Source organism: Hevea brasiliensis, chromosome 5, assembly GCF_030052815.1.
Source record: "Hevea brasiliensis isolate MT/VB/25A 57/8 chromosome 5, ASM3005281v1, whole genome shotgun sequence".
Lineage (NCBI taxonomy): Eukaryota > Viridiplantae > Streptophyta > Magnoliopsida > Malpighiales > Euphorbiaceae > Hevea > Hevea brasiliensis.
In genome coordinates, this window is record NC_079497.1 from 40,232,516 (window position 1) to 40,244,881 (window position 12,366).

The following is a 12,366-nucleotide window of genomic DNA, read 5'->3' on the forward strand; positions in this document are numbered from 1 at the left end:
ATGTTGGCATAAAGCCATGAATGTGGGCACAAAGCCATGAATACGGGCATAAAGCCATGAATACAGGCATAAAGCCTTTTGCAGTACTGCTAAAACAATACCCTATTGGCATGCCAAACTATCCAATCTGACACACATGTCTAGGTAATACAAGGGCACATAATATCATTAAATATTAATATATTGTGTTTTATGACTTTATTATTTCATGATAAATTTCAATTATAATTCATACATTCATTTGATCATTTATATGATCACAATTCACATCAATTATCCTTTTATACCATTTTACTCAAAATACTCCTCCTCTCTACAATAATGAGAACTAATGTCTCATTTATACATTAATATAGTTTATTTATTCATTCATTATGTTATTCATATTGATCACAATTCTAAACAATGGTTCACATGTACCATTGTATTCAAAACATTTTTCCTTTCTCATTTATGCATTCAAGAATCTACTTATGTAATTACAAATTTTATATTTCAAGTTGAGTTACTAATATTTTATGAATTCCATTTGTGATGGGCATATAAGCCCTAGCTATCTATTCACATCAATTAGGTGACTTATTTTTCATGTTTCAAGTAATCCATGAATATTTCATGGATTTTAAATTTATGGCCTTAATTTCTTTTTAACAATTTTAACTAGGATGCATAGACTACATTTGTCATACAATTCTAAGCATTTAAGCTTAGAATTGGTTCTAGGTTTTCATCTTAATTTACTAATCATTTTGATTACTATTCACCTTACTAGTCAACCAAAATGTTGACTTTTTTTTTATACTTAATGGATATATTAATTCTAATTATACCAAGATCCCACATTTTGAGTTTTATATTTGCTAGTATTAATTGCCAATTGCAATTTAAAGTCCCATAAATGCATTTCTAATTTCACATTTGAATTTCAAGTTTTGGTGTCACTATTCACCTCATTGGTCAACAAAAATGTTGACTTTTGGATAGAAAATAGGTACATTGGTTTTGACACTCCAAACATACCACATTTTGCATTTAAAACTTGTTGGAAGTGATCACCATTACCATTTCTAAGCCTAACACTAAGTGGCAGAATTTTCAGTTTTTATACCATAAGTTTACTGTTCTATTAGGGACTGTTACAGTGGAAATTTGAGGAAATTCTAAACATGAAAGTTGTTCCTTATTTTGTCTAGTTGAATTTCTTTTTTTGAATCACTCCATTTGGAGTTTTATAGCTCCAGATATGGTCTAAAAACCACAGCTGGCCGGATTTCAATTCTGCAGAATTTACCAAATCTACAGTACCATGAACAGTGATTATGACTGCCATTTTGATTAAGTTATGGTCATAATTTGAGGTAGGTTTCTTCATGAAAGTTGTTTTTCTATGTCTTATCTTGTTGCTGTAAAAATTTCAGGTCAATTGACCATTTCTACAGTGAGTTATGGCCAAATGAACAGTTACTGTTCATTTGGTCATTCTGCAGAATTGGCTTACAGGGTACCCAGATTGGGGCTAACTTTTGGTCCACTTGCTTTGGTCTTTTGGGCATGGTTTCTTCAGCAAAAATGTGACATTATAAGTCTAGTTTCATGTCCAATTGGCCAAACACCAATTGGACCTACACAGCCAAAGATATGGCAGTCCAAACAGGTTGGACTCACAGCCTCATTTCAGCTGTCTTTAGGCAGCCTACCAAAACTCTTTGTAACCCTCTAATGCACTTCAAATTATGGTCAACTTACCTCAAATGGTCACTAATTGACCATTAAAATATTCTTTCAACATCACATACACAAAGTCCAAATTTCTCTCTAAAACCCTAATTCTCAAATAACCATTGATGCACATACATCAGTTCAACATACTTAATGATGTTTATGTCTCATACTCATGTTCAAGACCACCCATATACAACTTAAATTCATTCAACACTCATCAAAACTTCCATCACTAAGGCTGCCAACAATTTTTAAGTGGTCCATACATGGATATGTTCTTTTGATTTCATGAATTTCTAACTAAATCCATATACCTAACTTCAAATTTAAAGAGAAAAATGGAGAGATATAGCACTAACCTTAGTGGCAAAATTTTCTCTTGTTAATTCTTCACTTTCTTTTGTTTTCTTGGCTGCCAAACACTTCTCCTTGGTGTGGGTATAATTTTTAGTGAAAGGAGTAGGAGGAATTATGGTGAAAAGAGGAGAGAAATGAAGCTTTGGTTGAAAATCAATAGAGGTTTGGCTATGGAATTTGAAAGCTACGGGTGAGCTTTGTGAAGGTGATGGCTGCTGGAATTTTAGGAGCTTTTTTTGTATTCTTATACATATTTTAGTAGTTAATTTAAGTGTTGACTAAATGTGATTGGTGGGTAAGTGTTTAATGACATCATATGATGTCATAATTGGTATTTTCTTCCATTTTTTTTTCTTCTCTTCTCTACTCATTTTCAATTTAATTTTTAGCATTATTTATTCATATTTTAGATCATAATAATTATTTACTTAACTGGACAAGTCGGCCAAAAATCACCTGTGAAGGCGAAATGACCAAAATGCCCTCCGTTTGGCTTAACGGGTCAAAATTGTCTGTACCGATTGAAAAATTTTTCTAAATATTTTCTTGGCATTCTAATGCCATAGGAACCTCAATGACCCTTCTCTGGAGTCCCAAAAATTATTTTATGAATTTTTCCCCGGGTCTAGGGCTCCTCGTTGCGAGAACCGCAACTTCACTCTGGTTACCCATCGCTTAGGCATCGGCTCGTTTAACTTGGTTGTATTTTATTTCAAAAATTTTTCCTAAATTTTTCTTATTAATATTTGAGTTAATTATGGTTCCTGACTTTAGTTTAAATATTTTTCCGGACGTTCTAGCTGTCCGGACCGACACCGGTCACCGGAACAGTAGAATGTACGGAGTTGCTACCGAGAGGGTGTTACAAGGTGACTCTGGACTCGACATGACTCAAGACTCACCGTCGATGTCTGCTGGGCTCTCCACTAGGTCTCGAAGACTGCGTGGCAAAAGCGACGCGCTAAGCAATTCTGCTTAGTGGTGACAATATAAAATAAAATAAAATAGAATAAAATAATTATGCAGAGTGTATGATTTCATTTTTGGGTAGACTTAATTTCTGGTATTGTTTGTAGTATTATTCACTTAAAATTTGATACGGTTTATTATCATTGCCTGAGTAACCCATACTAGTTAACTGGACTGGATAAACGGGTAAATCGGCACTGGGTACTAAGTACCTCGGATCATCACACCATCGGTCACATTGTGTCTCCCGGTGTGCAACAGAACAGCTAATAAGCTGTAATAATTATCAGGGTTAAAACCCAAGCATATCAACTCAAACAACATAGCCAAAGGCTATTATTTCACAGAATGGCATGGGAAAGCCATGAAACACAGAATGGCATGAAGCCATATGCAGTACTTCTGACAGAACCCTATTGGCATGCCAAGCTATCCAAACCAATCTTGTTAGGTATACTAGGGCATTTTACACTTTTAAGTTTTACAATTTTTGAATTTCAAGTTTTGGTGTTACTATTCACTTCATTAGTCAACCAAAATGTTGACTTTTGCATAGACAATAGGTACATTAGTTTTAATACTCCCAAATTACCACATTTTGCATTCAAATTTTGTTGGTATTGGTTGCCAATACCATTTCTAAGCTTAATGTTAAGTAAGCAGAATTTTCAGTTTTCATGCCTCATATTTACTGTTTCATTAGTCATTTTTGCAGCTGGAATTTGGTAAAATGATCAACATGAAAGTTGTTCCTTATTTTGTCTAGTTGAATTTTCTTTTTGGAATCACTCCATTTTGAGTTTTTTAGCTCATGTTATGGTCCAAAAACCACAACTGGCCGGATTGAAATTTTTCTGGACTGACCATATCTACAGTAAAGATGAATAAGGATCGCAACTCCCTTGTTGGATAGGTTCTGGTCATAATTTGGGGTAGGTTTCTTCATGAAAGTTTTTGGTCTATATCTTATCTTGTTTCTGGTAAACACTTAGGTCAATTGGACCTTTCTACATTGAGTTATGGCTTGGTCATTTTGCAGAATCAGACTGCAGGTCACCGATTGCAACTCACTTGTTGGATAGGTTCTGGTCATAATTTGGGGTAGGTTTCTTCATGAAAGTTGTTGGTCTATATCTTATCTTGTTTCTGGTAAAATTTCAGATCAATTGGACCTTTCTACATTGAGTTATGGCCAAATGAACAATCACTATTCATTTGATCATTCTGCAGAATTAGACTGCAGGTCACCCGGATTTGAGCAAGCTTTTGGCCCATTTGGTTTGGTTTTATGGGCATGGTTTCTTCACCAAAGTTGTGCCATTATGTGTCTAGTTTCATTTCCAATTGGCCTTGCACCAATTAAACCCGTAAAATTCAAGATATGGCTGCCCAAACCTGCTGGACTCATGTCCAATTCTGCAGGTCACCATGGGCAGCCACACCAACTGCAATTTGCACTAATCAAACCACCTCATTTCTTGTTTACATATAACCAAATGGTCACTAATTGACCATTAAAACTCACTTTCATCATTACATGCTCAAAGTCCCATTTTCCACCCCAAACCCTAACCCTAACATCTCAAACATTACCCCAAATGCATTTTCACTTCATTTCATCAATCCATTTAGTAAATACATGTTGTGGGCAGCCATGATAGTCTTTTAATTTCACTAAACTCAACACAATCAAACCCTAACCATGGCTACCAAAAATCTAGGGTTTCCATCCAAATGGTATTCAACAATTTTTTTCTTTGCAATTTACACATATTCAAAGTTCTTAACATGAATTTAAAGAAAATTTCATGGTTAGGTCACTAACCTCTTTGGAACTAAGTTTAAGTCTTGCAAAATTTCAATTTTTCTTCAAAAATTTACTGCCCAAAGCTTCCTCAAGGTGTGGGGTGAATTTTTTGTGAAGACAACTAGGGCTTTTATGGTGAGAAAGGGTGTGGATTCAAGCTTTCAAAAGCTGGCTCATGGTGGCTATGGTGGGAGAGCTTTTTACGTTAAGGAGGAGAAGAGAGAGGAGGTCTGATTTTTCTTCTTCATTTTCTGCCCATTTAGTCTCTTTTATATACCTTGGTGACATGTGTCAACACTTGATTGGGTTGGAGACTTTTAATGACATCCTTATGATGTCATAATTTCAATTTCTTTCATTTTTCCATTCTTTTCTTGTCCAATTAATTTCAATTAAATTTTTAACAACATTTAATCATATTTTATGTTATATAAATTATTTATTTAACTGGACAAGTTGGCCCAAAAATCATCTTTGAAGACGAAATGACCAAAATGCCCTCTGTTTGGCTTAACGGGCCAAAATTATCTTTACCGATTGGAAAATTTTTCTAAGTATTTTCTTGGCATTCTAATGTCATAAGAACCTCAATGACCCTTCTCTCGGGTCCCAAGAATTATTTTATAATTTTTCCTAAATTTTTTTTATTAATTTTTTTTATTAATTATTTTAGTTAATTTTTGGTTCCTCACTTTAGTTTAAATATTTTTCCGAACATTCTAGTTGTCCGGACCGACACTGGTCACCAGAACAGTAGACTGTACGGACTAGCTAAAATGATGATGTTACATCAGCACTTTTTTCCAAGGTGATACCTTAAGAAACACCTTATCGCCAACCTCATACTCTATATTCTTTTTCCTCAGGTCGGCATATGACTTCTGTCTGTTCGAGGCGACTTTCAAATTGTCTCTAATGAGTTTCACTTTTTCCTCTATCTATCTCACTAAATCTGGGCCCACTACTTTCTCCTCACCCATTTCTATCCAGCATAAAGGAGTCTTACATCTCCTCCCATACAATGCTTCATATGGAGCCATTTTTATGCTGGCTTGGTAGCTGTTGTTGTAAGCAAACTCTACCAAAGGAAGATACTTCTCCCAATTTCCTTCAAAATCAATGATGCAGCTTCTCAACATATCCTCCAATACCTATCATGTGATTCATGTCATTTGTAGTTGTCTTTTAACATCTATAATAATTTACTAGGTTCTAAGGGTTACCTAAATCACCCCTTCTGACTGTCCATCAGTCTGTGGATGAAAAGCCGTACTGAATTGTAGTCGAGTGCCTAAAGACTCCTGTAGCCTCTTCCAAAACCTCGAAGTAAATCTCGGGTCTCGGTCAGATATGATCGATGTTAGCACTCCATATAGCCGGACTATCTCATTTATGTAAATTTCTGCTAATCTCTCTAATGAGTAGTCGGTTCTAACTGGTAGGAAATGAGCTGACTTGGTCAATCTATCCACAATCACCCATATAGTATCATGCTTCCTATGTGTCAATGGTAGCCCAATCATAAAATCCATGGTGATGCAATCCCATTTCCACTCTAGTATAGATATAAGTTGTAACAACCCTGATGGAACCTGATGCTCAGCCTTAACCTGCTGGCATGTCAAACATCTAGTCACAAAATCACCAATCTCTTTCTTCATTCCAGGCCACCAATAATGTGTTTTTACGTCTTGGTACATCTTGGTACTTCCTGGGTGCATAGCATAGAAGCTACTGTGCGCCTCTTTCAAGATATTCTTCCTCAGTTCCTCATCTCTTGGTACACATATTCTGCCTTTATAGTACAGGCACCCATCTCCCATTAACTCATAGTCAATTTCCTTCCCCTCTTGAGTTCTACCCATAATAGTTAGCAACTTTTCATCCCTTAACTGTGCTTCTTGTATTTGCTGTAACAAACTTGGCTTTACACACAACTCAACCAAAAGTACCCCATCCTGTGCTAAAGACAACCAAGCATTCAATGCTTTCAAAGCCATCATAGACTTCCTGCTTAGGGCGTTACCCACTACATTTGTATTCCCAGGATGGTAGTCGATCACATAGTCATAGTCTTTAAGGAATTCAATCCATCTCCTCTGTCTCAGATTGAGTTCCTTTTGAGTTGGCAAGTACTTTAGACTCTTGTGATCAATGTAGATGTAACACTTCTCACCATATAGGTAATGCCTCCATATCTTCAATGCAAATATTATTGTCGCCAATTCCAGATCATGAGTTGGATAGTTCTTTTCATGTGGCCTTATGTAACACCCTCACTGTAACCATTCTGTACATTCTACTATTTCGGTGACTGGGGTCGATCTGGACAGCTAGAACATCTGGAAAAAATATGTAAACTAAAGTGAGGAACCATAATTAACTCAAATATTAACAAGAAAAATATAGGAAAAATTTTAGAAATAAAATACAACCAAGTTAAATGAGCCAGTGCCCTAGCGATGGGTAACCCCATGGGAAGTTACGGTCTTCGCAGCTAGAAGCCCTAAACTCTGGATAAAATTCATAAAATAATTTTTGGAACTCCAGAGAAGAGTCATTGAGGTTTTTATGGCATCATAATACCAAGAAAATGCTTAGAAATTTTTTTTAATCGGTATAGACAATTTTAGTTTGTTAAGTCAAACGGAGGGCATTTTGGCCATTTTGCCTTTAGAGGTGTTTTTGGCTGATTTGTCCAGTTAAGTAAATAATTATTATGACATGAAATGTGAATAATTATTGCTAAAAATTAAATTGAAAATGAGTAGAGAAGAAAAGAAAGGAAAATAAGATAAAATGTCAATTATGACATCACCATGATGTCATTAAAAGTGCTCCCACCAATCACATTTGAACAAGCTATTAAAAACCAATTAAAAAGAGGTAAAATGAGGTAAAAATTAACAAAAGCAATCTATTTCTTCTTCCCAAACCATTTCAGCCATTTCCCTTTCCTCCATACCCATTCCACCATGAAAGCTCACAAAAGCTCCCAACCTCACCTCATCTCACCTTAAAACCATTACATAGCTTCACAAAAAATTTATCTTGCAACTTGAACATCCTCTAGGAAGCCAAAAGAGGAAGGAAAAAGCAAGTTTGGTTAGCTTGAAATTCAGCTCCAACAAGGTTAGTGTCCAAACTTTTGCTATTTTTGATTAAATTCATGTTTAATGGCATGAAGTAAGTAGGAAATGTAAGAAAACAAGATAAAAATGTGTGTGTGCACTCTAAAAATTTCAGCAGCCTAGGGGTGGTTAGGGTTTGATGAATTTACTTGAAGTAAAGTGTTTATGAGCAGCCTTTAGTAGTGGATGGGGTATTGAACATAATTAAGTAAGTGAAATGCAAGAATTGTGCATGTATGAAATGAAAAAAAATTGGACACTTGAAAAATTCTAGGGTTTGCTCATGTGATGGTTTATTAACCTTATAATGGTCAATTAGTGACCATTTGAATGTGTATGATGAGGAAATAAAGTGAGTTGAGGCTTGGCATTTGTGTATGGGTGAGCTGCCTTGGCTGACCTATAAGACTGAGCATGAGTCCAGCAGGTTTGGGCAGTTATAAATGGAGTTGTATAGGTTCAATTGGTGTAAGGCCAATTGGACATGAAACTAGACACATAATGGCACAACTTTGGTGAAGAAACCCTGCCCAGAAAACCAAACCAAGTTGACCTAAAAATTACCCTAATCCGAGTGACTTGCATTCTACCTGGGCAAAATGACCAAATAAATAGTGTTTATTGATTTAGTCATAACTCAGAGTAGAAAGATCCAATTGACTAGAAATTTTACCAGTAGAAAGCTAAGACATAGACCTACAACTTTTATGAAGAACACAAATCCAAATTCTGAACATAACCTAGTCAAATTGCCAACCAAACCTAGGTTACCAAATCTGGCAGAACCAGTTTTGCCCAGAATTTTGGATTCTGTCCAATCCGGCCAGTTATGGTGTTTAGGCCATAACTTTAGTCACAAAGCTCCAAATGGAGTGATTCAAAAAAGGAAATGTAACTAGACAAAATAAGGAACAACTTTCATGAAGATAATTTTGCCAAATTCCTACTGTACAAATGACCAATGGAACAGTAAATATGAGGCTTGAAATCTGAAAATTGTGAATAACTAACACTAAGCTTTGAAATGAAATTGGCAACTAATGCCAACAACTTTAGAATGAAAAATGTGGTATGTTGGTGATATTTGAACCAATATACCTATTATCTATGAAAAAGTTAATATTTTAGTTGACTAATGAAATGAATAGTAATCCTACATGTAAAGTACAAATATTCAAGAAATGACATTGTAATATGCCCTAGTAGGCCTAATGTGATTGGTTTGGATAGGTTGGCATGCTAATAGGGTTCTGATAGCAATACTGCGTATGATGTATGGCTTCATTGCCATTCTGTGATGATAGCCTATGGCTATACTGATTATGATATTATACTTGGCTTTATGCCTTATTGCTTTTATGGCTTATTAGCCATTCTGTTTGCACACCGGGAGACACATTGTGACCAATGGTGTGACGACCCGAGGTACCTGGTACCCAGTGCTAGTTTACCCGTTTATCCAGTTCAGTCAATTTGTATAGGTTACTTGGACATGGAAAAGTATAATTGTAATTGAATTGATTACTAAAGAAAATAAGGGAATTAAATATCAAGAATGATTACAATAAAATAAAGAAGCTCAAAATCATGAACAAAACAAATAACAAAATACATAAAGTTAATATCATAAAATGTAATTACACTTTTATTTTATCATGTATATTTGAAATCTATGTAATATAATTTTATATTAATGTAAGTATTTGTAACTTGTGATTATAAATAACATATGAGAATTTATTTATGATTTGAGCATGATGATGATGTGGAATGGATGAATGACAAATGGAGGAATTGTTAAGAAATTATTGTAAATTGATGTGATACAAATGGAGTTTGAGAATGATTGGAAATTATTGGAAGTGTTTTTCACAGGTTCCGAAGAACTGTTTTCTCCTTTTTTAGCCGGTACTCTGCCGAATTTTCTGAAAAATTTTTAGAACCTTAAATTAATTCATAATTTTAATAAATAAATTAAATGGCATAAATTTCACTTTGTGACTAATAAATGAATAAATAAATAAATTAAGAAAGAGTAAATTGTAATGAAATAAGATATGGTGCTCCGACACACTGTGTGACATATCTTGCTCGGCTATACTGTAAATGGGTAAGGGGTATCACACCTTAGCTGTCTACAAGCATAGGCAACTACTTTCCCTTCCTGCATCAGAACACACCCAAGCCCATTGGGAGAGGCATCATTATAGATCACATAGTCTTTCTCTGACTCTGGCTGTGTTAACATTGGAGCTTCTGTAAGCATAGCCTTCAGCTTCTCAAAGCTGGTTTGACATTTATCATTCCAGTCAAACTTTGCATTCTTATGTAGTAACTTAGTCAGTGGGGCTGCTATAAGGGAAAATTCTTTCACAAATCTCTTGTAGTATCTAGCTAACCCCAAAAAGCTTCTGACTTCCGTTACATTTCTAGGAGGCTTCCATTCAACTATTGCTTCAATCTTCCTTGGATCTACCTTGATCCCATCTGCTAACACAATGTGTCCAAGGAAGGATATCTCATCCAACCAAAAGTCACACTTAGACAACTTAGCATATAACTGCTTTTCCCGCAGTGTCTATAGTACTACTCTCAGGTGTTCATCATGCTCTTTCTGGTTCTTAGAATACACCAAGATATCATCTATAAAGACCATAATAAATCGATCCAAGTAAGGATGAAAGATGCGGTTCATTAGGTCCATGAAAGCTACTGGTGCATTTGTCAGCCCAAATGGCATCACTAGGAACTCATAGTGTCCATACCGGGTCCTAAAAACAGTTTAGGAACATCTGTCTCCTTCACTCTCAAGTGGTGATAGCCTAATCTGAGATCTATCTTAGAGAATACTCCAGCTCCCCTCAATTGATCAAATAGGTCATCTACCCTAGGTAAAGGGTATTTGTTTTTCATAGTTACCTTATTCAGCTATCGGTAGTCTATACATAGCCGAAGGGTACCATCCTTCTTCTTCACAAATAACACTGGTGCTCCCCAGGGTGACACACTAGGGCGTATGAAGCCCTTGTGTAATAGCTCCTGTAACTAAACTTTCAACTCTCTCAGTTCAGTAGGTGCCATCCTATATGGAGCAATAGACATCGGTGCAGTACCCGGCATAACCTCTATGGCAAACTACATGGCAAACTCCACTTCTCTATCGAGTGGCAAACCCGACAACTCTTCCAGAAACACATTTGGAAAATCACATATAGTGGGGATCTCCTGCATACTTGGGCTAGTCTTCCTGGTGTCAACCACATGTGCTAAGAAAGCCTCACAGCCCTTTCTTATCAATCTCCTGGCTATTGTGGCTGATATGATGGTGGAAAGATAACTCGTTCCTTCACCCACAACTGTAACCTCATCCCCATCTACTATCTGTAGTGACATCCTCTTTAGCCGATAATCTACCATCACCTAATGACGTGATAACTAGTCCATACCCAATATCACATCGAACTCATGGAATGGTAGCTCAATCAAGTCAGCTAAAAACTCATACCCTTATTTTTTTAGAGGACAACCCTTGTAGACCTTTTTCACCATGACACTATGGCCTAAAGGGTTTGTGACTTGTATGTCCTCCTCTAACTCCTCTATCTATACCCCTCTATCAACTGGTGGTGTGATACACACATTTGAATGTGTGGAACCCGGATCAATCAATGCACATACTAGCAGATCATAAAGAGAAAATGTACCTCTAATGACATCAGCTGGCTCTGGCTCATCTCGAGCTCTCATAGCATAAGCACGAGGTGCTACCCTAGTTTCCTTCCTCTGCACTGTCTTTGCAATAGGCTTCTATGATGTGCCAGCTGTATCAGGCCTCGTAGGTCTCCTACCCCTCTGTGCTGCTGGGGCAGACCTCTCTATCTGAGGTGGAGCAGTGGGAGCACTAGTATTCCTCTGTGGACAATCCTTCAAGAAGTGATCCGTAGACCCACATCTGAAACATCCACCCGTCAACAATCTACACTGTCCTCTGTGGGGTCTACCACAATGTACGCAGGCAGGTGGTGGGGCTGATCCCCGTGTAGCTGCACCGGGTGAACTACCCACTGATGCACCAGATTGTCCTCCTCCTCTCCTTGGAGCAAACTGAGACTTTTGTTTCTTGCCCCGAACTTGAGTCTAGCCCTGAGACTCCTTGGCCCTCTTACTTCTTGTGCTTACTCAATCGAACTGACCAGACCCAGAACCCCTCTTGCGTTGCCTATCCTTTCTGGACTGCTCTTTATTTCTGACTCTCTCCACATCAAGGGCTGATGCTACCAACAGAGAGAAATCTGTGAAGTGGTGAGATGTCACTATCAACCTGATGTTGTCATTCAATCCGTCCTCAAATCTTCTGCATTTATCAACCTCTATCTGCAT